General features: G+C 42.3%; 1 pseudogene; it reads right to left on the reverse strand.

Annotated features, from left to right (window-relative positions):
• The window catches only part of LOC121980054, a 64805-nt pseudogene extending 47707 nt beyond the window's left edge, over nucleotides 1-17098 (reverse strand).
• Nucleotides 17099-27736: the final 10638 nt, after the last annotated feature.

The following is a 27736-nucleotide window of genomic DNA, read 5'->3' on the forward strand; positions in this document are numbered from 1 at the left end:
AGCGGTTCGGCGCAAAATTCGGTGGCAACGTCTCCTCAACTTTCGCCGAGGCGGTCAAGGTCACCATGGTGTACTTGAAGAAAAGGGGGCACCTTCCTGTTGACCTGAGCATTCCCCCTTCGGATCTGGCTGTTATGATAGACGACATCCCGGACGCCTTTTTTAACTTTGAAGACCCCGAGTGAGGAGTGTTGCCTGTCTTGTTTTTGTGTTTTTCATGTCCAGTACAACTCTTTGTACTTGCCGTTTCGGCATGCTTTCCCTCTAATGCAATTTATCTTTGCTTGCGTCTTCCTGGTTATTACTCATAATATTCTTCTGTTTGCTTAACGCTTATGCTCAGAGTCAGTCATGCTCCAAGTGTTCTTCGTCAAGCGGCTGTTTAACTTAACCCATTAAAGAAAGTCCGAGCGGGAGGGCCTACTCGCTTGTATCTAGCAAGTTTTGAAAGACTAACACCTGCTCCCCGAGTGGGCCTAAATGTTTTGGTACCTTTGGTTTCCGCGGTTTCTTACTCTTGTACTCGTTCGTCCGCCCGGGGTATTTATAGTCGCCGAACCGACTCTCGATCTTTAACGACGGAGCTCGTCGGCGCGGATATTTATAGCCGGTCGGCGCGGCTCTCGATCTTTAATGGCGGAGCTCGTCGGCGCGGATATTTATAGCCGGTCGGCGCGGCTCTCGATCTTTAACGACGGAGCTCGTCGGCGCGGATATTTATAGCCAGTCGGCGCGACTCTCGATCTTTAACGACGGAGCTCGTCGGTGCGGATATTTATAGCCGGTCGGCGCGGCTCTCGATCTTTAACGACGAAGCTCGTCGGTCTTCCAAGGCTAACTCCTTACCAGGCCGAGCGACCTTAGCCTTCGTTCTCGAGCTACCAGCTCGGATATAAACCTCCGGCCGATCGGCTCGGGGGCCTTCTTTATCGAGCGCTTGGCGCGGATATATACCTCCCGGCCGATCGGCTCAGGGGCCTTCGTCTATCGAGCGCTTGGCTCGGATATAAACCTCCGGCCGATCGGCTCGGCTTCGTCTATCGAGCGCTTGGCTCGGATATAAACGTCCCGGCCGATCGGCTCAGGGGCCTTCGTCTATCGAGCGCTTGGCTCGGATATAAACCTCCCGGCCGATCGGCTCAGGGGCCTTCGTCTATCGAGCGATTGGCTCGGATATACTCCCGGCCGGTCGGTCAGGGGTTGTTTATAGAGCGCCGTCTCTCGATCTTTAACGGCGGAGCTCGTCGGTATTCGGATGGCCGGTCGGGCGGCTCTCGATCTTTGACGGGGCTCGTCGGCGCGGATATTTATAGCCGGTCGGCGCGGCTCTCGATCTTTAATGACGGAGCTCGTCGGCGCGGATATTTATAGCCGGTCGGCGCGGCTCTCGATCTTTAACGACGGAGCTCGTCGGCGCGGATATTTATAGCCGGTCGGCGCGGCTCTCGATCTTTAACGACGGAGCTCGTCGGTCTTCCAAGGCTAACTCCTTACCGGGTCGAGTGGCCTTGGCCTTCGTTCGAGCGCGTGACTCGTTCAATATACCTCCGGCCGAACGGCTCGGGGCCTTCGTCCCTCGAGCGCGTGGTTCGTTCAATATACCTCCGGCCGAACGGCTCGGGGCCTTCGTCCCTCGAGCGCGTGGCTCGTTCAATATACCTCCGGTCGAACGATTCGGGGCCTTCGGATAACCGACCGTTCGGCTATGAACACAGAATGCCTTGGGAATAATTTACTACCTGCGATAAAAGGAGTACAGCTATTTTGAATTCACACAAAATAGAGCAAAGCGCACCTCTCACCCAGCTCTATAGGGCTGAAGGTGATTGACATTCCATGGCCGGTCTAGCATACGACCTTCCGCATCCTTGAGGTAATAAGCGCCCGAACGGAGCTTCTCGACCACTTCAAAGGGTCCTGCCCAGGGAGCTTCCAACTTTCTTCCAAACCAGGTCGCCTACTTGAAAGGCCCTAGGGATCACGCGTCGGTTGTAGTTCTGCTTCATACGCTGCCGGTACGCCATCAGCCGGACGGACGCTTTAGCTCTTTCCTCTTCGACCAAGTCTAGCTCCACGCTCCTCCGTTCGGCGTTATCTTCATCGTAGTTTTGCACCCGGACGGACTCCACCCCAACTTCAATCGGGATGACTGCTTCGCCTCCATATACCAAGTGAAAGGGAGTAACGCCCGTTCCCTCCTTTGGTGTCGTGCGGAGAGCCCATAAGACGCCCGGCAGCTCGTCCACCCAGCTACCTCCTTCATGGTCAAGCCGAGCCCGTAAAATTCTGAGAATTTCCCGGTTTGTTACCTCGGCTTGACCGTTACTCTGGGGATATGCCACCGATGTGAAGTGCTGCTCGATGCCATAACTGTCGCACCACTCTTCGAGCAACTTCCCCGTGAATTGACGTCCGTTGTCAGAGACGAGTCGTCTTGGGATGCCAAAGCGGCATATGATATTTTGCCATATGAACTTTTTGACCATCTGCTCGGATATTTTTGCAAGTGGCTCAGCTTCCACCCATTTTGAGAAGTAATCGACCGCCACCAATAAGAACTTCCGCTGCCCGGTAGCCATGGGGAAGGGTCCCACGATGTCCATCCCCCATTGGTCGAACGGGCACGCCACAGTTGATGCTTTCATCTCTTCTGCCGGTCGGTGGGACATGCTGTGATACTTCTGACAGGACAGCCAATTTGCAACGGTCTGGGCAGCATCCTTTTGAAGTGTTGGCCAAAAATACCCGGCTAGCAAAATCTTCCTGGTCAATGACCTTCCTCCTGGATGTCCGCCGCACGAACCTTGGTGCATTTCTCGAAGGATGTACTCGGCATCTTCCCAGCTGACGCATTTTAGGAGCGGACGGGAGAAGGCCTTCTTGTAGAGTTGATCTCCCACGAGGGTGAACCGACTAGCCCTTCTCTTCAGTAAGTGAGCTTCTTCCCGGTCGGATGGGGTAGCTTCCGAGCGCAAAAACTCCACAATAGTTGTCCTCCAGTCGCTCGGGTATGTGATGCCCTCCATCCGATCGACATGTGCCACTAAAGATACTTGCTCGATCGGCTTCTGAGAGCCGACCGGGGATAACGCACTTGCCAGCTTGGCCAATTCGTCCGCCACTTGATTCTCCGCCCGGGGATCTTCTGAATAACCACCTCCCTGAAGTTGAGTTTAAGTTTTTCAATAGCTTCCACGTAGAGCTTGAGCCTTGTACTATTTATCTCGAACATCCCCGAGATTTACTGAGCAGCCAACTGGGAATCTGAATAGAGGATGACTCGGCCGGCTCCAACGTGCCGAGCGGCCTGTAATCCAGCAATAAGGGCTTCATATTCTGCTTCGTTGTTGGTCGCTCGATAATCTAGCCGGACGGAGAGCTGCATCCGCTCTCCTTGAGGGGACAGCAGTACTATGCCCATTCCGCTTCCATGTCTAGTGGACGATCCATCCACGAACACTTTCCACACAGCTTCGGGTTCCGGGTTCTGCACTTCTATCACGAAATCGGCTAAGGCTTGTGCTTTGATAGCCGAGCGGGGTTGATATTGGATATCAAATTCGCTTAGCTCGATTGTCCATTTGATGAGCCGTCCGGAAGCTTCTGGGTTCAAAAGCACTCGTCCCAACGGGCTATTGGTCTTGACGATAATTGTGTGCGCCAAGAAATAAGGACGAAGCCTCCGAGCGGCAAGAATCAAAGCAAAGGCCAACTTCTCGAGTCCGGTGTAGCGGGTTTCAACATCTTTCAAGATATGGCTAAGGAAATATACAGGTTGCTCCTCACCTCTCGACCGGACTAATGCCGATCCCACAGCATGCTCGGTTGAGGATAAATAAATGTGCAACGGCTCGCCGACAGTTGGCTTGGCTAGCACAGGTAGGGAACTTAAGTACGTCTTCAGTTCTTTAAAGGTCCGATCGCAGTCTTCATTCCATTGGAACTTTGTAGCTTTGCGGAGGATTTTGAAGAACGGAAGGCTCCGATCGGCAGTCTTAGAGATGAAGCGTGATAGCGCTGTAATCCGACCGGTCAGCCTCTGTACTTCCCTCATATTTTTGGGCGGTGGCATGTCCTGAAGAGCCTTCACTTTGCTAGGATTAGCTTCAATACCCCGCTCGGTCACAATATAGCCCAAGAAGCGTCCTCCTTTGGCGCCGAACAAACACTTATGAGGATTGAGCTTTACCCCATATTTTCTGAGTGTATGGAAGGTTTCTTCCATATCTTTGCATAAAGTGGCCGCTCGGAAAGATTTGATGAGGATGTCATCTACATATACCTCCAGGTTATGTCTGATTTGCTCGCGGAAGACCCTATTCATCAATCTTTGATATGTTACTCCGGCATTCTTCAGCCCAAACGGCATCACCGTATAGCAATACGTCCCGTCCGGTGTAACGAAGCTAACTTTTTCCTGATCTTCCGGGGCGAGCGGCACTTGATGATAGCCTTGATAGGCGTCCAACATACATATAAGCTCGCATCCGACTGTAGAATCTACGAGCTGATCGATTCGGGGCAGAGGGTAGAAATCCTTCGGGCAGGCTTTGTTCAGATCTCTGAAGTCGATGCACACCCTCCATTTGTTGCCCGGCTTGGAGACGAGCACCACATTTGCTAACCAGCTTGGGAATTGAACCTCCCGTATGTGGCCGGCCTCTAAGAGTTTTTCTACCTCTGCTCGAATGATAATATTCTGCTCGGCGCTGAAATCTCTTCTTCTTTGTTTTACTGGCCGAGCGTCCGGTCGGACGTGAAGCTTATGTTGGGCTATGCTGGGGGAGACACCGGGCAGCTCATGCGTCGACCAGGCGAAGACGTCATGATTCCTCTGGAGGCATTTGACCACCTCTTCTTTCTGTTCGTCCTCCAGGTCGGCGGCAATAAAGGTTGTGGCCTCCGGTCGGCTCGGATGAATCTGCACTTCCTCCTTTTCATCATAAATTAAGGCAGGAGGCTTCTCGGTTATGGCGTGCACCTCGATCCGTGGAGACTTTCGAGCGGCGCTGGATTCAGCTCGGACTGTTTCCACATAGCATTTCCGAGCGGCTAATTGATCTCCTCGTACTTCGCCGAATTTGATCTTCTGGTAGAATGTCGACACAGCAGCTCGAAATTCGCTTAACGCCGGTCGCCCCAATATCACGTTGTAGGATGAAGGGGAGTCGACCACCACAAAGTTTGTTGTCCTCGTTCTCCGGAGCGGTTCTTCCCCTAAGGAGATAGCCAGTCTTACCTGTCCGACCGGAAGAACCTCATTGCCCGTAAACCCGTAGAGGGGGGTTGTCATGGGCAGCAGCTCGGCTTGATCGATTTGTAGTTGATCAAAGGCCTTTCTGAAGATGATGTTGACCGAGCTGCCAGTGTCAATGAAGATACGGTGGATGGTGTAGTTGGCTATTACCGCTTTGATGATAAGGGCATCATCATGCGGCACTTCAACTCCCTCAAGATCCTTGGGCCCGAAACTGATCTCGGGTCCGCTCGCCCTTTCTTGGCTGCAACCCACCTCATGGATTCTGAGCTGCCGAGCGCTTGCTTTTCTTGCCCTATGTGAATCTCCTCCGGTCGGCCCACCCACAATGATATTGATTTCTCCCCGGGAGATGTTGTTTCTATTCTCCTCTTCCCGAGCGGACTGCCAAGGTCGCTCATTGGACCTTCGAGAACGATCTTCATGCCTTGGAGGGAAACGCCGTTCGGGAGATCTCCTATATGTTCGCCGACTAGACTCTTGCTGACGCTGCCGGCGGTCGGGCGAAGGTGATCGACGAGGGCCACCCCGTCGCACAGGGTGGGTGATTGAAGGCAAGCCTCGACAATCGCGGGTGTTGTGAGAGTCAGTATTATGGAAAGAGCAAAACATTGGAGTCCATACCCTCTTTTTCTTCATCCTTGGCCGCTCGGCCGCTACCTCTTGGACCACCGGGGACTTCATATGATGCGCCCGGGATGCCTCAACTCTTGGCCCTCTTGGTGGCTGATGGGCAGCGGGCTGCTTCCGTTCGGCTTGGGCCGGACGTTCGGCATGAGTTCCCTTCCATCGGGCAGCCTCCGCCTCTTCCACATTTATATACTCATTCGCCCGGTGCAGCATGTGGTCGTAGTCTTTGGGCGGTTTGCGAACGAGCGCGCGGAAGAAGTCCCCTTCCACGAGGGCTTGCGTGAATGCGTTCACCATTGTCTCCGAAGCGGCTGTGGGGATGTCCATCGCTACTTGATTAAATCGCTGTATATACGCCCGGAGAGATTCTCTTAGTTCTTGTTTGACGGTGAACAGGCTGACGCTTGTCCTTTGATAACGTCGGCTGCTCGCAAAGTGATGAAGAAATGCCGTTCGGAACTCCTGGAAGCTAGTGATAGAGCCGTCCGGCAGTCTCCGAAACCACCTATGTGCAGATTCCGATAGAGTGGTGAGAAATACCCGGCACTTTACGCCATCGGAGTACTGATGCAAGGTGGCGATGCTGTCGAACTTCCCCAAATGATCGTCGGGGTCGCTCATTCCATTGTAAGGTCCGATCGGCGGTGGTATATAATATTTTGGTAGCGGATCCCGATGTATGGCTTCAGAGAATTGCCGGTGAACCTGCTCGGGTGGCGCGTCCGCTCGGGGAGCTTTGCCCTTTCTATGATCCCGAACGGGAGGCTCATCGGACGAAGATCCTTGCTCCCCGTGGGCGGGCATGGTTTCTGGGGGAGTACGGAAGAGAGCCCGAGGGAACCCTCCTGTTGAAACATATTCCGGGCGGTCTGCTTGCGCCGCCCGGCCTGCTGAAGCTGAGGTTGTCTGCTGTTGCGCTCGCTCAGCTTGTGCTTTCTCCTTTTGCTGCTCCACTATCTTGGCTGCCCTCGCCTCGACTATAGCGTCAAACTCTTCTTGTGAGAGTGCCATGGTGTGTAGTCTTCCAGCCTCGTCCATTGCCTCTGCTCGGATGCAGGTGCGTTCCCACAGACGGCGCCAAATTGATCCTGTCCGAATCAGGAGTCAACGGACGCTGGGGACGTGGTGCTCCCTGCTGGATCCTCGAGTGCTCCGGCGAACCTGCAACAAAACCGAGCCGGGAGGGGTGTCCCGGCGACGGCCCTCCGACACTCAAGTCAGGCGAGGAATGACAAAGGAAGTGGCTTCAGAGAGCTAGACGCGCGTACCTCCGGTGAAGAAATGGGGGCCTTATATAGACCTATTGAAGAAGCCTGAGCACGCCAATCGAAGCGATCACCTGCTTTCGATCATGCCCAGGTATGGGTCTGTCAGAAGGACATCCCTAAGGCCATACCGTTACCGTATCCACCTCTCCATGATGTGACGGCGAGATCCTCCATCGTACGATCTTGTGTACGGCCTAATCATCAGACATGCTTCTGCTAATATCCCATATCCCGAGCCGAGTGCATAGGCCGCTCGGCCACCTTTGTACCCTCGCCCTTATCTTGGCCGAACGGACCACCCGCTCGGCCCTTCGGTCCCAGCCGAGCGGACTCCCGCTCGGCCCTTCGATCCTCCTGCCTTGGCGTCGGAAACCCAAGCCCATGGATGGGTTATCTCTAGCTTCGCTCGGACCATTACCCGCTTGGCCAGCCCTCCATCCGTCCTTAGGCTGGGACCCTCAGAAGGTGGGCCCCCCATTCTTACCGCCGGATCAGTTAGGGTAAACCAACATAAAATAAAAGCAATAAAGTGCAAAAATTGAAAAAAGTTTTAAACTACCTCCCCCTAGACTTAATCTTCTCTTCTCCCCCCTTTGATCACATAAAAAAATGGGGTACATCAAAAGTCTAAGGATAACTTGTCAAGAATTTTATGTTGTTTAATAAACAAACTTCTGAATAAGGTTAAAATAACTTTAAAAAATTGATCAATCTTATACACAAGTCTAAGAGAAAATAAATCGAAATTGAAAGCCTTAAATAAATTTTAGAAATCTTGAAATATTTTCATAAAAATGTATAGAGCATGCATTTTGACAAAAGAAAATACATTTTCAAGATTTATAATTTTAAAAATTCTTTAAAAAATTATATTTAGATAAATAACTCAAAAACTTTTCAAAATTTTTTTCTTATTTAGTAGGGATAACTCTTGAAAATTTTGAATAACAAAATTCAACTATTGAGATTTTTCTAAGGATGAATATTGAATTTCTCTTTCTTAAAAAAAATGAGATTAAGTTAATTTCGAATAATAATTAAACTTAAAAAAAATTGTAGTTTAAAAAATTCAATTTGCAAAAAAAAAAACACAAGCATGATCTTGGAATCCAACATAGATTCCTTTCTACCGTATTAACAAGAATATTTTTAGGTTTTTGATAATTTTCTAATTTGTCCATTGTGATATTTAAATTTCCATTTTAGTCTATAATAATTTCTAAAATTTGAAGCAGAGAATTTTGAATATGTAGAAATTTTTAAAGTTTATATATGTTCCTTTAACATTTCATTTTCTGTTTTTAGTTTGTCGAAATCTTCTAATCGACAAGTTGTTGCTAGAGTTCTTTTTAACTCATTATTATCTGTTAATAATTTTTTATTTTCTATTTCTGATTTACAAGAATCTTTCGACAATATTTTTATCAAATTAAACAATTGGTCAGGAGGTAGAGACCATACCTAACTTATCTTGTAGACTTCTGATGCTCCCCTTGTAGAGCTATTTTCCTCCGACGTTGCTCCCCTTCATTGATGCTCTCAATACTCATTTCTGAAGAACTTTCTTTATCTTCAGGTAGGTACTCGGCCATAAGAGCAGTTTCGGCAATTTCCTCTTTTTCTACTTCTGATGACGACTCGGAATTCATCGAGGAGTTGGATTCGGCTACTTTTGATTCTTCATAGAGCTTTAAGAATTTTTCCCAAAGTTCTTTTGCACTCTTGTATTTTCCGAATCTGTCGAGGTCCTGGCAGGTAGAATGCTCAGAAGGCGGGACTCAGCCTTACCATTTGTCATAAAATCATTACGTTGTTCCTCAGTCCATTGATGCTCCTCAAGTTCTTCTCCTTCTTTGCTTTTGGGCATATCAAAACTATACTCAATTATTAGATAAATATTAAAATTGGTTTTAAAATAAACCTCCATTCGCCATCTCCCAAAAGCGAACTCCCTCTCGAATACTGGTGGGTAGATGCTAGCTCTGGCCATCATCTTTGCTTCAATCGGTGGTTAGTCCTCCTGAAGCGTCTTGGCTCTGATACCACTTGTTAGGACCATTGACGACCGGCTAGAGGGGGGGTGAATAGCTCCTGCACAAAAACAAAACAAAAAATCTTTCTCAAACTTATAACTTAATTAAAACACTTGCATAAACATTGAAATAATAATAAACTAAAAAGGCAAGGCTCAACAGATTTACTTGATTCCAACCGGGGAGGTTGTTAATCCAAGGTAGATGAAAAAGCGCACTAAAAATCTCCTCTGGGTGGAGAACCCTCTTACAACCTTCAAAGCTCACAAAATAAAGCTAAACTCAGACAAACTCAAGCACAAGTGTTGTTACTTTGTAATTCTTGTTGTTGTTAGCTTCTGGGAGCAGAGCTACTTATATAACCCTGCTCGGGGTGCCTGTAAGGGTTACAAGCGCTTGGAATGGGAAAGAATTCTATTCCCGATGCAATGTTCAAACGCCACTTCAAATTGGCTAAGAATTGGATTTCGGGCACCCCCAGTCCGGGCGCCCCGACTAGGTTTGGGCGCCCCGGGGCCAAAAATCAACTTTTGCTGATTTTTGGTCCCGGTCTCCTGCTCGCATCGGTCCAGGTCTTCCGCTCCGGATCCGCTCGCTTGGGTGGTTTCGGCCATCCGAAATATGGCTCACTCGAACCCAACTTCCGGCCTTCTCGAACAAACTTCCGCTCCTGCTTCTCGTCCCTCGGAATTGCTGCTTGCTTCCTTCTTATCCGCCAGCATACTCTTCCACAGCTTTTTGGCCCTCAGACAGCTGCGCCTTTTGCTCCTCAAGCAATTTTTCGCTCCGACTTCTCGTCCCTCGAAAACACCGCACGCTCCCTTCTCGTCCATCGGTGTACTCTTCCACAGGGCCTCGTCCCTCAGACGCACCGAGCCCTTCGGCTCTCTCCCGTGCCGTCCTTCTGGCTAGCTGCGTCTTTTACTTGACATCCTGTGCTGCTAAGTTTCTGTACATTTAGACATAAGGTTAAACACAACAGGACCTAACTTAACTTGTTTGATCATATCAAAACTACCTTGGGTTACCAATAGCATAGTGGCTGGTACCAAGGATAGGATGAAGCCAATAGTCAAAATGATGTGGCGATCAAGAGTCAAAAAGAGGTGGCGGTCAAGATCGTGGAATACGTGTCCTAACGGGTCGTTATCCCCTGAACGGGGCTCAATCCCTCACTTCTTATGGACATGACTCCCAATTTACTCCCAGTCAGCCCCAGAGCTGGTCGGACCCCTGAACGAGGCTCGATTCCACACTTCTCATGGGCACGGCTCCCAGTCTACTCTCAATCAACCCCAGAGCCAGTCAAACTCTCTGAACGGGACTCAGTTCCTCACTTCTCATGGACACGGCTCCCAGTCTACTCCCAATCGATATGATACAGTGTATATTGTCAGGCCCAGGGATAGGGTGAGGTCGACAATCAAGGTGATGTGGCAATTGATGTGTACAATCTGCAAATGAACGGTTGTCATCAAGTAATAAAAATATCGATCTCACAGAGATGGTTCATTAAACATTAGTTAACTTTACACGGTAAGTTATCTAGACAATCGAATGTTGGCTCATAAATGCTTAAAAGAGAAAGAGAAGGGAAGAGAGAGAGTAGAGAACGTAAGTGAGTGAAGACTGATAGATTCTAGGATTTTAGTTACATGATACTAGTTAATGTCCTTATGCATTATTCATCTACGTAACTCCATGCTTACATTCATGTAGGGCTTCTAACTAAAATCTGACACAACCCCGCGCGGGTTGTACTAGAGACTTTATCCAAGTTTTAACGACATTAAGTAAATAAATAACTCTAAAAAGTCCGGTTAAAGGGATAATGATAGATTAATGTAATTGAGTAGAAGAGGTAACCTACCAAGTCTGATTAAAGAGATACCTTTGTCACTAGGGCCCCCTATCATACAATCGCTAGGTTAAATAGATCACTTCCTAACATTATTTTGAGAACAACCCTCAAAACTCTAATTAACTTCCTTTGTAGGGAATTGTCTCCTGTTTCAAGGATGATACCTTAGAAAGTAAGGGGTGCCCTTTGTTACAGAGTCTCCAGTTAAACAAACTAGAGTATCTCTTCTACACGATGAACAAAACCCTACATCTACGTGAATTGACCTCACACACATTTTGTCAAACACATACAAGGCACAACACACATAGAACATGATATAAACATATCATTGCACAAGAAAATGTCCAAATACCTTGATACATTACATCACATCACAACTACTTCTTATATCATAGATCTAGAGATCTACTCCATTGCAAAAGATTTACAAACAAGAGACAAGAAATTAAACATCCTACAATCCAAAACACAAGATAGAGAGGAGAGGAATGCTTATCTATGGGTCATCAATCTTTTTGCTTGTAATCCTTACTCCGGAGGTAGACAGATTGGCGAAGATGAAACTTCTAAGGTTCCCCCAAGGGGGATAACCCTTCTCCAAGGAATGGGACGGAGCCCCAAACCAAAGATTTTTGAAAAATAGGAGAAAACCCCCTTTTATAGCAGGGGCACGACCCCCTTGTTTTCTTGGCCATGGTTGTACCTTTTGGCATAGCCTAGGCATGAATTGTCATGGCCGGAGAGACAGAGTCGTGCCAATTTTAAATCAGCACGACTAGGGTGTGAATCTGCTCTAAATGGGAGACATGGCCATGTGATTTCACACGACTTTCCCTGGAATATACTCTGGTGAAGGGATATGGTTGCGTGGTTTTACACAGTCACGCCTTGGATGCTTCCTGGTAAGACGCACGAACGTGTGATTTCACACAGCCATGTCTCATGGCCCTCGGAAAAAACTTGGCCATAGCATGACCCTAGCATGGATGTGTCTCATGAAAACGTCTTTTTGACCATATTTATGGGATTTTCTATGGTTGAAGTCTGAAGCAAAGTTGTAGACCTTAAAATTATCTACATTTTAATATTTGGAACAGCTCGTAACTCCAATCGAATAAAAAGTTATACTCATTTTACTTTTAGTCTGTAGTATAAAAAATTTCATACGATCGTGACTTTTTTTAGACATAGATGTGCCTAAGAAGCATGGTTAGGTCATGGGAAAAACTTGATTATCAAAGGTTGTGTCTCATAGGCACGACACGAATCTTTTGGAGGCTCTAGACTCCGTTTATGCCCGTTTTTGCTCCAAATCGTATCCTGTCAATCAAAATATACAAAAAGTAGATCTCCGAACAAAATAGGATGAAAGTATGACATAATAATGAAATAGGGTGCAATAAACATAGATTATATGTATAAAATATAAGTAGATGTGCGTCAAAAAATATATAAAAACATATATAATGTACGTACATCAGCGGTCAAGAGTCAAAAAGAGGTGGCGGTCAAGATTGAGGAATACGTGTCCTAATGGGTCGTTGTGCCCTGAACAGGGCTTGATCCCTTACTTCTAATGGGCACGACTCCAGTCTACTTCCAATCGGCTCCAGAGCCTGTCGAACCCCTTGATCGAGGCTCAATCACTCACTTTTCATGGACACGACTCTCAGTCTACTCTCGATCGGCATCAGCATCAGTTGAACCCCCGGGCTCAGTCCTTCACTTCTCGTGGACATGACTCCCAGTCAACTCTCAGTTGGACCCCCCACCCCCCCCCCCTCTCCCGCTAAGCCCCTCAATTTTCATGGGCACGACTCTCATTCTACTCCCAATCGACCTCCATGCCGATCAGACTATTGCTAGAGAACAATATTGTCAGGGAATCACAAACACCTGTCAGAGAATAACGGCTATTCGTCAGGGAATATTCTGATACTCTATTGCATGCATACCACGGAACTTTTCTCTACCTAATGAAAATCTATTGTACATCCTTCATCACCTCACATGCCTTGACACCCGATATTCTCTGATGTCTTATCATTGCAAATGTTATGAAAGATAATATAAAAAAGAGGTCCATTTTATTGATTAGGTACATACACACATACGTGTCTATTATAATATCATTGTTCATCTGCTTCTTGTACTTTTTGGCTCTATCTTGATTTTGATTTGGATGTTGAAGTATCTGTGCCAAAGACTCATTCCTTATTCTCATCCTAACACTCTAGTTCGACAGGTTTGTGATGTGTGCAAGTCCCTGGATACTAACTTCGACCGTCTCTCCCTTACTCCACTCGAAAGTCAAAAGTCTACGGCATATCTTAAGTCCCAGATCTCAATCCTCTCTCCATACATTCTCATCTTCATCATCGGCTCGTCCGATTCAGGCCCGGCTCAAGGCATAGGCCATTAAGGCCTATGCCTAGGGCCCCAATTTTATTGGGGTCCATTGATTAATTAATTAAAGATATTGAAAAAATTAAATTAACATTATTAATATTAATTAATTATAAATGTCTTGCTAATTCATTAATGACACCTTGTGAATTAATTCATTATCATCGATTCCACTTCCTATTTATACCTTGTACTTATCTTTTATTTCCTCATTAATTGTCTATCATAATTTTATATGAGATTTTATTCTACCTTAAATATAATTTATTTTTAAATTGACATATTTCTTTCTTTTTTTTATTATTATTCCGATTCCCATTTTATTTTGCAATTAGTAATATTATTCTTATAAAACCTAATGAATTCTTTTCTCCTCAATATTTCTTAAAATTTTATATGAGATTTTATTATGCTTTAAATATAATTCATTTTTAAATTGATATATTTATTTCTTTTTTTATTATTACTCCGATTCCATTTTATTTTACAATTAGTAATACTATTCTTATAAAACCTAATGAATTCTTTTCTCCTCAATATTTCTTAAAAATCTTAATAGAACTCATAAGTGCATTATGTCTTTTTCTTTTTTCATCAACGATTTTACATGTTTTTCCTTCCTTCTCCTTCCTCACCGATGATACTCGCAGAGAACGTCCTTCTCTTCCTTTGCCGATAATATTTCTTCCTCGCTCTTTCTTTTTATTTCTGGATAATAATATGAATTAGAAATTTTTTTATCATAAAATACAAAGTAAAATGTATTGGCAAAAATAAATTTTTTAAAATTAAAATTAATAAAGTCTATTTGACATTCTAACTAAAAAGATTAAATAATTGCCCCCGTAGCGCAGACGGTGGGCGCATGGTATCTCTAGCGTAATGGCCAGGGGTCGATTCTCAGGAACTGACGACCTGGGGTTTACCCCGCCATGCGTCTATGACCTGTGTACCTGCATGAACCTCCCTCCATATCCGTGGGGCCGGCACTAGGGGGGCCGCTAAGGTAACAGATCTACTTTTTTAAAAATATTAAATAATTTAATAATTTTATTAATAAAAAATAAAATTATTATCAAAATATCCGTCAGAAAACTAAATTTTATATCAAAAATTAATTTTTTTTAAAAAAAATAATATTTAATTCTTTTTAATAACTAATTTTAAAAATATTTTTTTTAAAATTATTATTTTTGATCTCAAATCTAAATGAAAAATATTAAAAAAAATTAAAAATATATTAAAAAATTTTGTTTTTAAAATTTTTTTTACCTAGGGTCTGCAATCTTGAGACGGCCCTGGTCCGATTCAACTGCATCATCAGTGTTTCCTATTTTATCGTTTCATATTTTATCAGCTTTGATGTTGACTAATACTCTCTTCCAAACAGAGAATGACATCGAGAAAGCAAGTATATTTAATTAGTCAGTTTCAGTGGCTGATCCTGATCAGATGGATCTGGAAATAGAACTTTATTTCAGCAAGTTCAATTATTTTTTTATGTATAATTTTGATTTTGCATGCAAATGAATAGTTGGGGATGAGAGAGAAGGATGTGTGATTCTTCATTCCTGACCTTTGGTAAGCCCTCTCCTTGAAGGCAGGCCTCCAAGAACTCCACTGAAACCAATGCACCAACAATGGCGCCGATCCCTGCACCTCGGAATATGCCTGTCTCTGTAGTTTGGCCCTTGAGAGCACCTGAAATCAACCCGACCATGGATCCGCCTGCCCGCAGACAATATGAAGCTCAAACTGGAGAGCCAACTAAGCTGAGAATAATTAAGGTGAGACAGGGAGAGAGAGGCCTACACAACGCGAAGGTGCAAGTAAGGCAGCCGAAGGCCACTTTCTCACAAGGTTGAGGCAGAGAGATCCCATCGTCACTGAGGTCCTACATGCTACAGTCTGCAAACGCGAGACCTTCAGGAACAAGATAAATAAAAAAGCAGCATTCACTAGCAGAGATCAGAGATGTATAGAGAAACAAGTCATTTAAGGCACATGAACACGTAAGCGAGAGTACAGATGTACATAAGCCAAAACATGTACAAGTGACCGACTGTGACTATCAGCCCAGATCCTCTGGACTATAGGCAAGCGTAGTCTGCATCCGGATTATTCATTTGTGACAGATGTTACCAAGTGGAGGGGGAAGTTGAATGCGACTGGCAGAGTTGCACGGGTAAGTGCTGCTGCAGGTATTGAAGGGGCGGATCTCTTAAGTCCATAAAATTTGATTAATTTACGATTTAAAATTCATATTGATGGGAGATAATGAGTTATGGAGGTCATTGTCTTCCATTAATTTCTTTATCTCGGTCTAAAAATGAATCAAGACAAGGGGATCAGAAATCCCGTCCCGTATTGAACAGACGCGAGTACCCAGAATGTATAAGATTTCATTAAATAATCAGATACGTCAGGTCTGTACTATGTACAGTTGTCTTGGATAGGGCAATTAAGAAATATGATATTTTCGGAAATCAGTATCTTTTTTATAATTATGAAAGTTATAAGGCTCCGTTGACTCCAGGTGTGGAAGGATGAAAAAGTGAAAAATTGAAAATAAAAAAAATTTAAATTCCAGAGGAAGAGAAAAATGTAGAAAAGCCTTCAATTTAAGAGGCGTTTGATTTAAAAAAATAAAAAAAAAAATAGGAATGAGAATTATTGATTATCATTATTAATGTTTAGATTATAGGAATAAAAATATAAATAAAAAAAATAAATTCTTGAAATTAGGTAATAACTCATTCTCATGTACCTCCCTTTCAATGAGTCACTATCCTATTTTCATCAATCAAAACATTCTCTTATTCCAAAAATATCCTTGACCTAAAACTAAAATTTTCTCCCATAATATCAAATATCAAAATTTATTTATTTATTTTTTCTTTCATATCACTTCTCTCTTATTGTTCTCTCTTATCATATTTTCTCTCTCATCATTTTATCATACACTTTCTCTCTCTTTAATCTCTCCTATCACACTCTCTTTCCTTTTTTTTCTCATTACACTTTCTCTCTTATAATACTTTCTCTCTCCTCATTCTCTTATATCGCACTCTCTTCCTTCTATTTTTTTCATCATACTTTCTCTCTCATCATACTTTATCTCTCCTCAATCTCTCCCATCACGCTCTCTTTTCTCTTTCGCTCTCATCACATTTTCTCTCTCCTCAATCTCTTTTGTCACACTCCCTCTTTTTTTTTCCTCATCATACTTTCTCTCTCCTCAATCTCTCTCTCATCACACTCTCTCTCCTCATTTTTTCTAATTATATTTTCTCTCTCTTCATCCTCTCCCATCATACTTTCTCTCACATCATATTTTCTCTCTCATCTTCTCTTATCATGCTCTCTCCTATCACACTCTTTTTTCTTATTTTCTCTCATCACACTTTATCTCTCTTCATTCTTTGTCATCACACTTTCTCTCTCATTATTCTCTTTCATCATATTTTTCTCTCATATTCATCTTTCTCTCACATCTATTTTTTTCTCTTATTTTCCTTTAAGGGTAAAAAAGAAAATTTTGATTTATTTCGATAGAAAATATGCAACTAATCAAACATTATTTTTAAGAGTGATATACATGCTCATACTCATTCTCATTCCACAATACAATGATTCCCATTTCGATTCCTGTTCCTAGGAATGAATCAAACGCCTCCTTACAAGAGTATGTCTAAAATTTAAATAATTTATTAAATTAAATAAATAAATTTATATATATATACTCAATTCATTAATATTTGTAAATAAATAAAAAATTATTAATATATTAAATAAATAAATAAATTTAAAATAAATAAATAAATTTAAATTATTAACTTCAATAACCAATCAAATAAATTTAAATTGAGAACGTGATAATATTTGAATGAATCAAACTTAAATTGTAAATTCGTATCTAAAACTAAGTTCAAATCAAGTTCGAGCTCAAGCTCAAACTCTCATTAAAAATAAAAAATTAAATTTAAATAATTATTTTAAAATTTTAATTTATTTTAAATCTATCTTGACTCTACTTGATTACTTTAGTAAATAGAATTAAATAGCTAATGACTCAGACACGACTTGGCTTATATACTGCTAAGATAGAAAAAGGCTATGCCACAATAAGATGTAGGGCTGCCGGGTGGCCTAATTACCTCCTGTCGTTGAAAAAAAATTTGACTTTATTATTAGGGATTTTAAGGCCATTTACATATCCTTTAATTTGAAAAACAATAAATTTAAAATGATAACTTATCAGAAACCCATTTAAATTTCTGAATAGATAAAAAACATTTTGAATTTTAAATTTTAAAAATATTTAAAAGGCACTTGTTTTTTTGTCATTTTATCTCTCCATCAAATCTATCATTTCTTCTTTTTACGACGTTATCTTTCTATCTTCTGTGTTTTTTCTCTTCCGTTTCCTCTGTCGTATAGATGCAACCTTTTATTCCTTCCCTTTCATCTCTTTCTTTTCTTTTCTTTTCTTTTCTTTTCTCTTTTAAAGATGATCTATCTAAAAAATAGAAAAAAATGATAAGCTGAGCATGTGGCTAAAAGGTTGACTTCAAATCTTAACTTATAGATGGAAATCTCTTTTATAGTATTACTATAATATTTGTGCACATATTTCAAGATGTATGCACGTTTTCTAAAATATCCTAGTAAAAGATAAGTCAAAAAATATCTTTGGCACTTTTCAGTAACTAGGCATGCAAATCTTTGATTGACAGGCTAGAAGTTTCTAATTTAAAGTACGATTTGTATGCTGGCATGTTCTGCTGCCAATGACATAAATATCCAAAAAAGTATGAGGAGATATGTAGGTGGACCCCATTATTTATCGATCGGACCCCACTTGGATTGGTTGTTCCCGTTCGGTAGTGCCACTCCGAGCTGCTAGCTTGTCTTCTTCTCCACTTCTCGACTGTCAGTGGTTACCTTCATCCGACCGATCGTAAAGCCCGATCGGCGAGGACTTGAAGCTCATTGCTTATCGTTTACCTCTTAACTCCAATTGTTGCTACTAGAGGGTGACCGTTTGGCACCCTTGCCTGGCTGATCGAGGCTCCTCTCGTCTAGTCCGGTCGGCCGCCCAAGGCCTTTTACTACTTTTGACCTTGACCTATACGTTAGCAAGTCTTTCCCCTTCTTACTCTTTTTTAGTGGGGCCCATTATGAAGTTCATATCGGACCTATGATGTCCTCTATTGCTTATTTTAATTTTTCTGAAGGTGTTAAAATGTTATTAGAAGAATTAACTATCGTTGAGCCTGATATGTAGTGCATATTAGGCCCGTGTTTGGCCTGATATGATTTATATCAAGCCTTCATTGGGACTGATATATTCATATCAGACCCAACGCTAGTTGATTTTTCCAATAATATTTTAACACTTTTGAAGAAATCGAAATAAGCAATTGAGGGCATCATTAGATTCCATGTGGCCTAAAAAATCCATGTGATCTAAAACTGATCCAATTGGACCTATAATGGGTCTAATCGAACCTATATAGATCCATCAGTAGATTTTGACTTAAACTCACTGATGGACCTAGACATGTACAATTAGATATATTCCTAGTCCTATTAATTTTTGAGGTTGCAAGAAGTCCAACGGTACCCTCAATTACTTATTTCAGCTTTTTTTGAATGTGTTAAAATATTATTAGAAGAATCAACTAGCGTTGAGCTTGATATGCACGTTGGGCCTATTATGTTCATATTAGGCCCAACGCTAGTTGATTCTTTCAATAACATTTTAACACTTCCAGAGAAGTAAGTAATTGAGGGCACCGCTGAACTCCTTATGACCTTAAAAATTCACAAAACTATAAAATAGATCCAATCAGTTGACTAGCCTCATAATCCATCAGGCCTTCATACCAGTTGTCAAGTCCACAGACCCAACTGGACTTCTGCCGGTTGTCAGGTCTCGTAGACCCAACCGGACTTCCCACCAGATATCAGGTTAGCCCGTTGACCTATCTGGACTTCGCACCAGCTATCCGGTCTCGCGTACCTAGCTAGATTTCAGCCTAGAGTCAGGTCTTTTAGACTCATCAACTCTTGCACACTTGTTAAAGTACCTAGATCACAAAGACAACTAACTTAACTCACTTGTCATTTATCAAAACTTGAGTTAGACCGTTAGTACAAACTATACCAACACTATCTATACCCACTAGCAAATTTTGACTAAAATATACTTTTGGACCTGGACAGGTCCAATTAGACTTATTATAGGTCATATAGATTTATGAGGCCATAATGAGTTCAATAATACCATCCATTACTTATTTCAATTTTTCTAGAAATGTTAAAATATTATTAAAAGAATAAGTTAGAATGTGATCTAGTCTCTAAAAAATCATATTCGTAGTGCTAATTCAGATTCTTAGTAGAAAAAGGTAATGCAAATAAGTTATGATGCTGATTTTTAAAAATAAGCACAACAAAAGTCATGCATGCATATAAACGAGAGACAAGAGAAAATAAAGGAGAAGAAAGGTGGCATGCATATGAGAGAAAAGAAAAGTCAAACTTAACAAAGGGGTAAAATAGAAAAAAAAAAATATGGCTTTTAGCCATTTCAAAGTTTGAGACGCCATTTAGTTAATTTTGAACATTGAGTACGTCTTTTTGTAAATTGTCAAATTTAAAATAATAATATTTTATTAAAGAAGGCCTTTAAAATTTCGTAATTACTAAATTTGAGATCTTATGGAGCTTTTTCAAAAGAATACTGATAACTGATAGGTGATAAAATGATCCCAATCAATTGTAAAATTATGGCTAACAGTTACTAACTAAAATTATGGCCAATGACCACTTTAGGACAGTAAATCATGCTTATGCGACCTCATTTCATGACATTGACTATTCTAAAGCCAAATATTTTAACTCTCTAATCAGGATTCAATCTCGTGAGTTCTCTATTCAAATCAAATTTAATTTGTTCTTATTTTTAATAATTTTTTCAAATTTTTTATTTAAATTTGATTTTTATCCTAGAAATAAAGATCATAAAAATTTTAAGTTACCAATGATCATATAATTTAGGTGATTCTATTGAATAAAAAATGAGTATTTTAGGATATTGTCATAAGAAATAGGGATATTTTGAAGGAGTAATGTTATGCAACCTAACTCCCATGCCCGATTGAGTGGACGGGGCATCTGAAGTGAAACAGGCATCCAAATGTATGTGAGCGGTTTTGTAAACTGCTCTTAGAAGTTAGATCAATAGAAATAGTTAGTAGCAACGTTTGACACAGAATCACTATCAAAAGTATCCAAAATTAGCAGTTGCAATATTGTTTCTAATAGTTGTATCAATAATAACGGTATATATTAGCGGTTTATGCAAATTGACACTAAAACTATGCAATAGATGTAGTTTAAAAACCAATTATAAATCATTAGAGCAATAAAGTGGCTTATAATAGCACTTTACACACGCCTCTGTTCTAAGAAACCAATATGAGTGGTTTGAAGATTGCTCCTAAAAGTTAGAGCAATAGAAATAATTAGTAGCAGCATTTGACTCACAACCGCTACTAAAAGTAGTTAATATCAGCAATTTTAAGATTGCTTCTATTAGTTGTATCATTAAGAGCGGTTTACAGTGTTAGTGCGGTTAGCACTAACGGTCTAACTCAGATTTTGATGAATGACAAATAGGGTTAAGTTAGGTTTGTCGTGATCTAATACTCTGACCGAGTGTGCAGACGAAGTCCAGACAGATCGACGGGCTGACCAGACGCTTGGCGAGAAGTCCAGCTAGGTCGACGGGCTGACCGGATAGCTGGCGAGAAGTCCAAGCGGGTCGACGTGCTGACCGGACGCTTGGCGAGAAGTCCAGCTAGGTTGACGGGCTGACCGGATAGCTGGCGAGAAGTCCAGACTGTTGGATCGAGAAGCGCTAGAGGGGGGGGGTGAATAGCGCTCGTGACTATTTCATTCGATTATCGGAAAACTATCGGAGTTAAAACGTGCAGCGGAATAAGCGGAAATAAAATAAAGAGACAACACAAAGAGACAGGTCGATTTTACTTCGTTCGGAGCCTAAGTCGACTCCTACTCGAAGGCCCGCGATCCTTGATCGCTTCCGGTGGGCAACAACTATAAGCTCGTTAAAAGATTACAATTATGAGTACAAATAAAAGCTATCAAAAATTATACCGACAACAAGAAATGCTAATTCTGAAGCTTCGGGTCGTCGGGTACTTGTAGTAGCACTTCGGAGCGTCTTTTGGAGCAGCGTGTTGATGAAAGATCACTTAGAATTCGTTATGCTTTGAAGCTGCACCTCAACCCTCCTTTTATATGCGGTTCCGGGCGCCTGGATCCCTTCCGGGCGCTTGGAGTGTGACGTGGCCAACCAACCAGGATGCTCCACGTGGCGAAGTCGCGCAGGGGATAGAATTTGGTCCCGGGCGCCCGGACAGCCTTTTTCCAACAGGTTCCTCACCTGCAAACAAAGGTTAGTCCGAGCAAAATACCCTGCAAGACAGTGTTAGAATCTGATAAAATGCACTAAGTAATAATTGACAGTCTTCGGACTGTCCGAGTCTGACTTTGGATTTCCATCCGGAAACCCTAGGTCGACCCGACGCCTACTGTTCCCTCTGCGGGGAACGCGTCCTCACCTACTCCACTCAGGAGATTTACCTGTTGCCAGTCGATCCTCCAGATCGACTGGACTTTTGCTTAGCACTCGATGCTTCCGGACTTTCTGCTGGACATCCGCTTCCCCGGCTAGTCCAGTCTTTCACCTGGTTCACGACACCAGGACTTTTCACCTAGTGTTACCACCCCCTAGGACTTTTGCCTGAAGCCATCGACCTGCCAAGACTTTCCGCATAGGGTTACCACCCCCTATGACCTAGGGTTACCGCCCCCTAGGGTTTTCCCTTTGCCTAACCGCAGCTAGGTGGTGTCGGCCTTTTTGCATGTCACAAGGCGCTCCAAATTAATAAAGATTGGAACCCATTTAAGCTAAAGAAAATGCGTGTAGTAAGGAGTCCCAAGTCGTATTTTTCCAAGGATAACTAATATGTGTGTGCATTCTAGAATTGGTTCCAATCAAAAATCTAATTTAACTTGAATACAACTAAACCCCAAAAGTATCATCCAATCCTCATTCACACTAAATTCAATCATTAAGCTCAAATTCTCAATCACAGATGCATTGAACAGATGACCACAACCAAAAATCTCGAGTTAAGCATTCACAAGTTTATCCTCATCACATCAACCATAGATTTTTGAACACAATGTTAGCTAACTAAATAACCAAAATTAAACAACTAATGTAAATCAGAACTCTAATTCGAAACCAAAACTAATTGCAAACTAATTTTGAAACTGAACATGGTTTTAAATTACAGAAATCTAACGGAATCAGATTGCAAGTAAGAAAACAGTAATTGAATTTCAATTGAGATTCAAACAAAATGAAATGGAAAGGAACAAAATCAGATCTGATGATCTGAGCAAATTCATGGACAATTCTAAGACAAAGTAAGGAAACTAAAACCCTAAACATTCCTCAACCAAATCCCGTAGCAAAGACTCCTCCAATCTGCTGTAAAACCAACAGAAATGCTCTCGGAACCCCTATAAGCATTCAACAACAATCAAACAAGCTTCCAGATATTTCCATAGGGCACTCACAGCTCACGGAAACCTCCGTTCAAGCTCCATCCATCTGGAAACCTCATCAGCCGAAGAAACAGAGCAAAGGTTCTATGATTTGCAAAGCTAAGTAAATTGATCAGATCTACTTAACCTCGCTGCGGAATGACGATCGGAAAAGGTCCAGTAGCTCTCAGGAGACCTCCCTCTAAGCTCTGGTGGATGCGAAGATCGCCGATTGGGAGACCTCCACAATCGGAATCGCGACAGTGAGCAGAACCTGAGTCGCGTCCGAGAAACCTCTCTCAACACTCTCTGATCACTGGAAGATGAACGCCGGCAGCTGGAAGTCGTTGTCGGTGAAGAAGAAGACGAACCGGATCTGATCTGAGGAATGGGAGCATCGGCGCCGCAAGGAAGAAGAAGATGGCACTGTAGCAAAATCGCGAACACGCCGAGCCCAGCTACTGTAGCTTCTCACGCAGGTTTTTAAACCTCCTCAGTTCAGATCCAACGGCTGAGATTCATTTGGGCTAGATCAACGGTGGAAAGTCATCCAAAATCCGATCTGAATGTACTGATGTTGATCTAGGGTCTGGATCTACTCTCCTGTAGGTCGGATCGATCAGATCATCACTGGATGGTCTAGATCAGCCCAGTCTTCAATGAACGGTCCAGATTAATCCGGCTGGATCAATGGCTGGATGAACTCAGATCTGGATCAAAACTTCTGGATCTTCATAAATGGCTCAGATCTGCTCCCCTTTAAGTTGGATCGGCCAGATCTTCAACGGATGGCTCAGATCTACTCAATCTTGGATGAACGGCCTATAATGCTCCGAGGCTTGATCTTCTTGTTTAGCCCTTGATTTGAGCCCAAATGCAGCCTGATCTGATCGGGTCCATGACCCTTTTGATGCCTACAAAATAATAAGCAAATATTAGCATCAAATACCATGAAAATAGACTAATTTGTAATTAGGTCCAAAATTGATACAAAGTATAAAAATGTAGTGTAAATGTGGATTCTATATATGAAAACTACATCAAACCATGATTGTGTGAATGAGAATAGTATAGTAAAATCATGGTTATCACTAGGACTTTCCTGAAATCCTCAAGTAGACTTGTTAGACTAAAAAACATCTTAACTTTGAATTCTTTGCCGTTATCAAAACACGAGTTCGATCGTCGGATGCTTCCCGCACCAACACAGACAGGTCGAAGGGCTGACCGGACGTCTGGCAGGTAAATAAAGGTAAGTCATTGGAAAGGAGTGACTGTGAGGACGCGTTCCCGGGAAGAGAACATTAGGCGTCGATCCGGCTTAGATCCATTTCGGATCTCTAAGTCGAGATCGTGACTAGATTCCGGTCTTGGAAAGACGGAATCTAAGTCATACATTTTATGTCAAATTTATAAACTGTGCTAACACTCTGTTTTGTAGGATATACATTATTTATTTGCCTCAGACTAACATTGTCTTGTAGGAAGCTGGTTTCTAGAGAAAGGTGGTCCGGGCGCCCGGAGGGGATCCGGGCTCCCGGAAGGGGTCCGGGGACCCGGAGGGGATCCGGGCGCCCGGGAGGCGATTTTTATCCAGATCGCGCGTCGCCACGTGGAGCTCGGTGGTTGGACCTTCCACGTCTCACCAGGGCGCCCGGAAGGGATCCGGGGCACCCCGAGCCTCATATAAAAGGAGGGTCAGGGGGAAGCTTCAAACACAACTGAAAAAGAGAGATCTTCTACTGCTTGCTCTGTTACTCTGCGCTCCTGCGACGCTAACAAAGCTCCGACAACGCGCTCTTTCTTCTTTGGTTAATTTTCTTGTCGGTATCGCTTTAATTTTCATTAGCATTTCAGCACTTAGTTTGTAATAGTTTTTCGAACTGCTAGTGATTGCCCACCGAAAACACCCTTGTGTGCGGGCCTTGGAGTAGGAGTCGACACAGGCTCCGAACCAAGTAAAACTGGTTTGTGTTAGCGTTGTTTTTCTATTTCCGTTGCGCGTAACTCTTTTCAAACGAATTTTTATAATCGATATTCACCCCCCCCCCCTATCGAAACTTTACGATCCAACAAATAGTATCAGAGCAGGTACTGCTCTGCTTTGGTGCAACCACCAATCAGACAAGGAGGGGGGGATTTTCTTTTGTTGTTTTTTTCTTTTCTACCTTTCGCTTTCAGTCTTACGTTTAATTCCAAACTGATACTATTATCCTTTTGGAAAGTTTTCTCGTTGCAATTAAATCTAAATTGGTGCAACACCAATTTAGTTCCTCTATTATCTTTTAATTCTTCCCGCACTGCTAATCCAAGACCAAGTCTTGGGAATTTGCCTGTCTATTTGTTTGATTGTGTGCAGGGATTAAACTGTCTCAGCTTGAAGGCTTCAGCACAGTACGACCTCCCCTTTTCAATGGGGATGATTTCCCGTACTAGAAAAAGAGAATGGAAGTGTATCTCAAGACGGACTTCGACCAGTGGATGAGTGCCACCAGACCCTACAAAATACCAGTAGACAGTTCGGGGAATCTACTGGATCCAGAAGATTGGACATCAGACCTAAAAAAGAAGGCATCAACAAAGAATAAGGCAATCAACACCCTACAATGCGGATTGACTAGAGAATAACTAAACCGGGTCGGACCACATAAGAACGCCAAAGAGCTGTGAGACAAACTGATCGAGCTGCACGAAGGAACCAGCGACGCTAAGGTAACAAAAAGGGATTTACTCTTAAATAAAATATTTAATATAAAAATGCAGGAAGGGGAAACTGCAAGTCAGCTACACGCGAGGATCAAGGACATCCTCAACGGGCTCCACACGATAGGTCACCAAATAGAGAACCAGGACCTAATAAGCTATGCACTGAATGCGTTTCCACGTAATAGTTTGTGGGCATCTATTGTGGATGCCTACAAAATTTCTAAAAATTTATCTAAACTTAAATTAGACGAGTTGTTTTGTGAATTAGAACTACACGAACAAACTAACGTCAGGGCCGAGAAGGGTGTAGCTTTGTTTGCAGGTTCCTCCAAGGAGAAGATAAAGAACAAGTCTGAACCTGAAGATGACTCTGATCAGAACTCTGAAGATGAAGAGCACCTGGTGAACTTGGTAAGGAAAATGTTCACCAGGAGGAAAAGGAGCTTCAGCAAAAAGGATCTTCAGAGGATCAATTCTCCAACCGACCTGAGGAGCGTGACATGCTTTGGATGCAATAAAAAGGGCCACTACAAGAACGAGTGTCCGAAATTGAAAAACGAGAAACTAAGGACGACCAAAAAGAAGGCTCTTAAAGCAACGTGGGACGACACTTCCTCGGATGAATCGGAAGCCGAAGAACAGAAGAACAAGAGTTACCTCGCGATGATGGCCCGTGAAGAAGAATCGGAGGAAGAATCGGAAGACGGGTCCGAACCCGAATCGAGCCACGAGTCCGTACTCGTTTCCGAAGGTTCCGAAGAGGTATACCAAAATTTAAATAAGAAATTTTTAAAAATTATTTCTTGCTTAAACAATAAATTAGTTAAAATAGAAAAAGAAAATGAGCTGCTTTTTGAAGAAAATCAAAATCTCAAGGAACAAATAAAAAATTCAAATCCAACTCAAGATCTAACACTTGAGGAGGAAAATTTATCACCAAAAAATAAAATTAATAATTTAAAAGAAATGTTAGAAAAATTCACAACAAGATCCAAAAACTTAGATTTAATATTAAATAATCAAAAAGAAATTTATAATAAAACTGGACTTGGCTATAAGTCAAGCTCAAGTAAAACATTCAAGTCATTAATAACCCAACACAAACCAACAAAACAAGCTTGGGTTCCGAAAGCGTGTTTAATCACGCAAGTAGGACTCAATCAATACTACATACCTAAAGAAAAAATATTTTATATAAACTCGAACAAATCAAGTCAAAGACCAAAATACAAACCTAAACCAAAAATTTTTAAATCTAAACATAGTAAAACTCAACAAAATGTAAACTATCACCAAGTAAAATATAATTACAAAAGAAATAGACATAAACCAAGAACAAAATTAAATTAAATGACCATTAATTCAGGGGAGGCTCCAGAATAGCTGGCACCTCCAAAACTAACCTACCCGACATGGTAACCCTAACCAACCTACCCGACAGGGTAATTAGGATTAGTTAAAAAGGGATTCAAGTTTAACTTGAAAAATGATACTGGTGAAATATTGGATGATAGTACGTTAGAGAAACTTAGTCTATGCATGTCTAGGAAGATATGACTTCGACCTGGTACAGTTGGCTAAGTGGAACTGACCGAAGCTACCCTTTATGAATCCTAACCAGTTAAACCAAGGTTTTGTACTAAGTCCAGTGGATAGGACTATTTGGAAAACCTCGAAGGCATTGTTACTTTAATGATGTCTGAGTGACTCATCATATCCCAGAAGTTTATCCAGAGAACGCCTATTTGTTGAACCCAAAGCTAAACCTGAATCTAACGCAAGTTAAAAACAAACCCTAAAACTGAATCTAATTCATCTCACAAAATTATAGAATTCCCTGATTGAAAACATAGATCGGGTGAGATGACTAAGGACATTTAAATTGAATTAAAATTAAAATTAAAATTAAAATTAAAATTAAATT

Source organism: Zingiber officinale, chromosome 5A, assembly GCF_018446385.1.
Source record: "Zingiber officinale cultivar Zhangliang chromosome 5A, Zo_v1.1, whole genome shotgun sequence".
Lineage (NCBI taxonomy): Eukaryota > Viridiplantae > Streptophyta > Magnoliopsida > Zingiberales > Zingiberaceae > Zingiber > Zingiber officinale.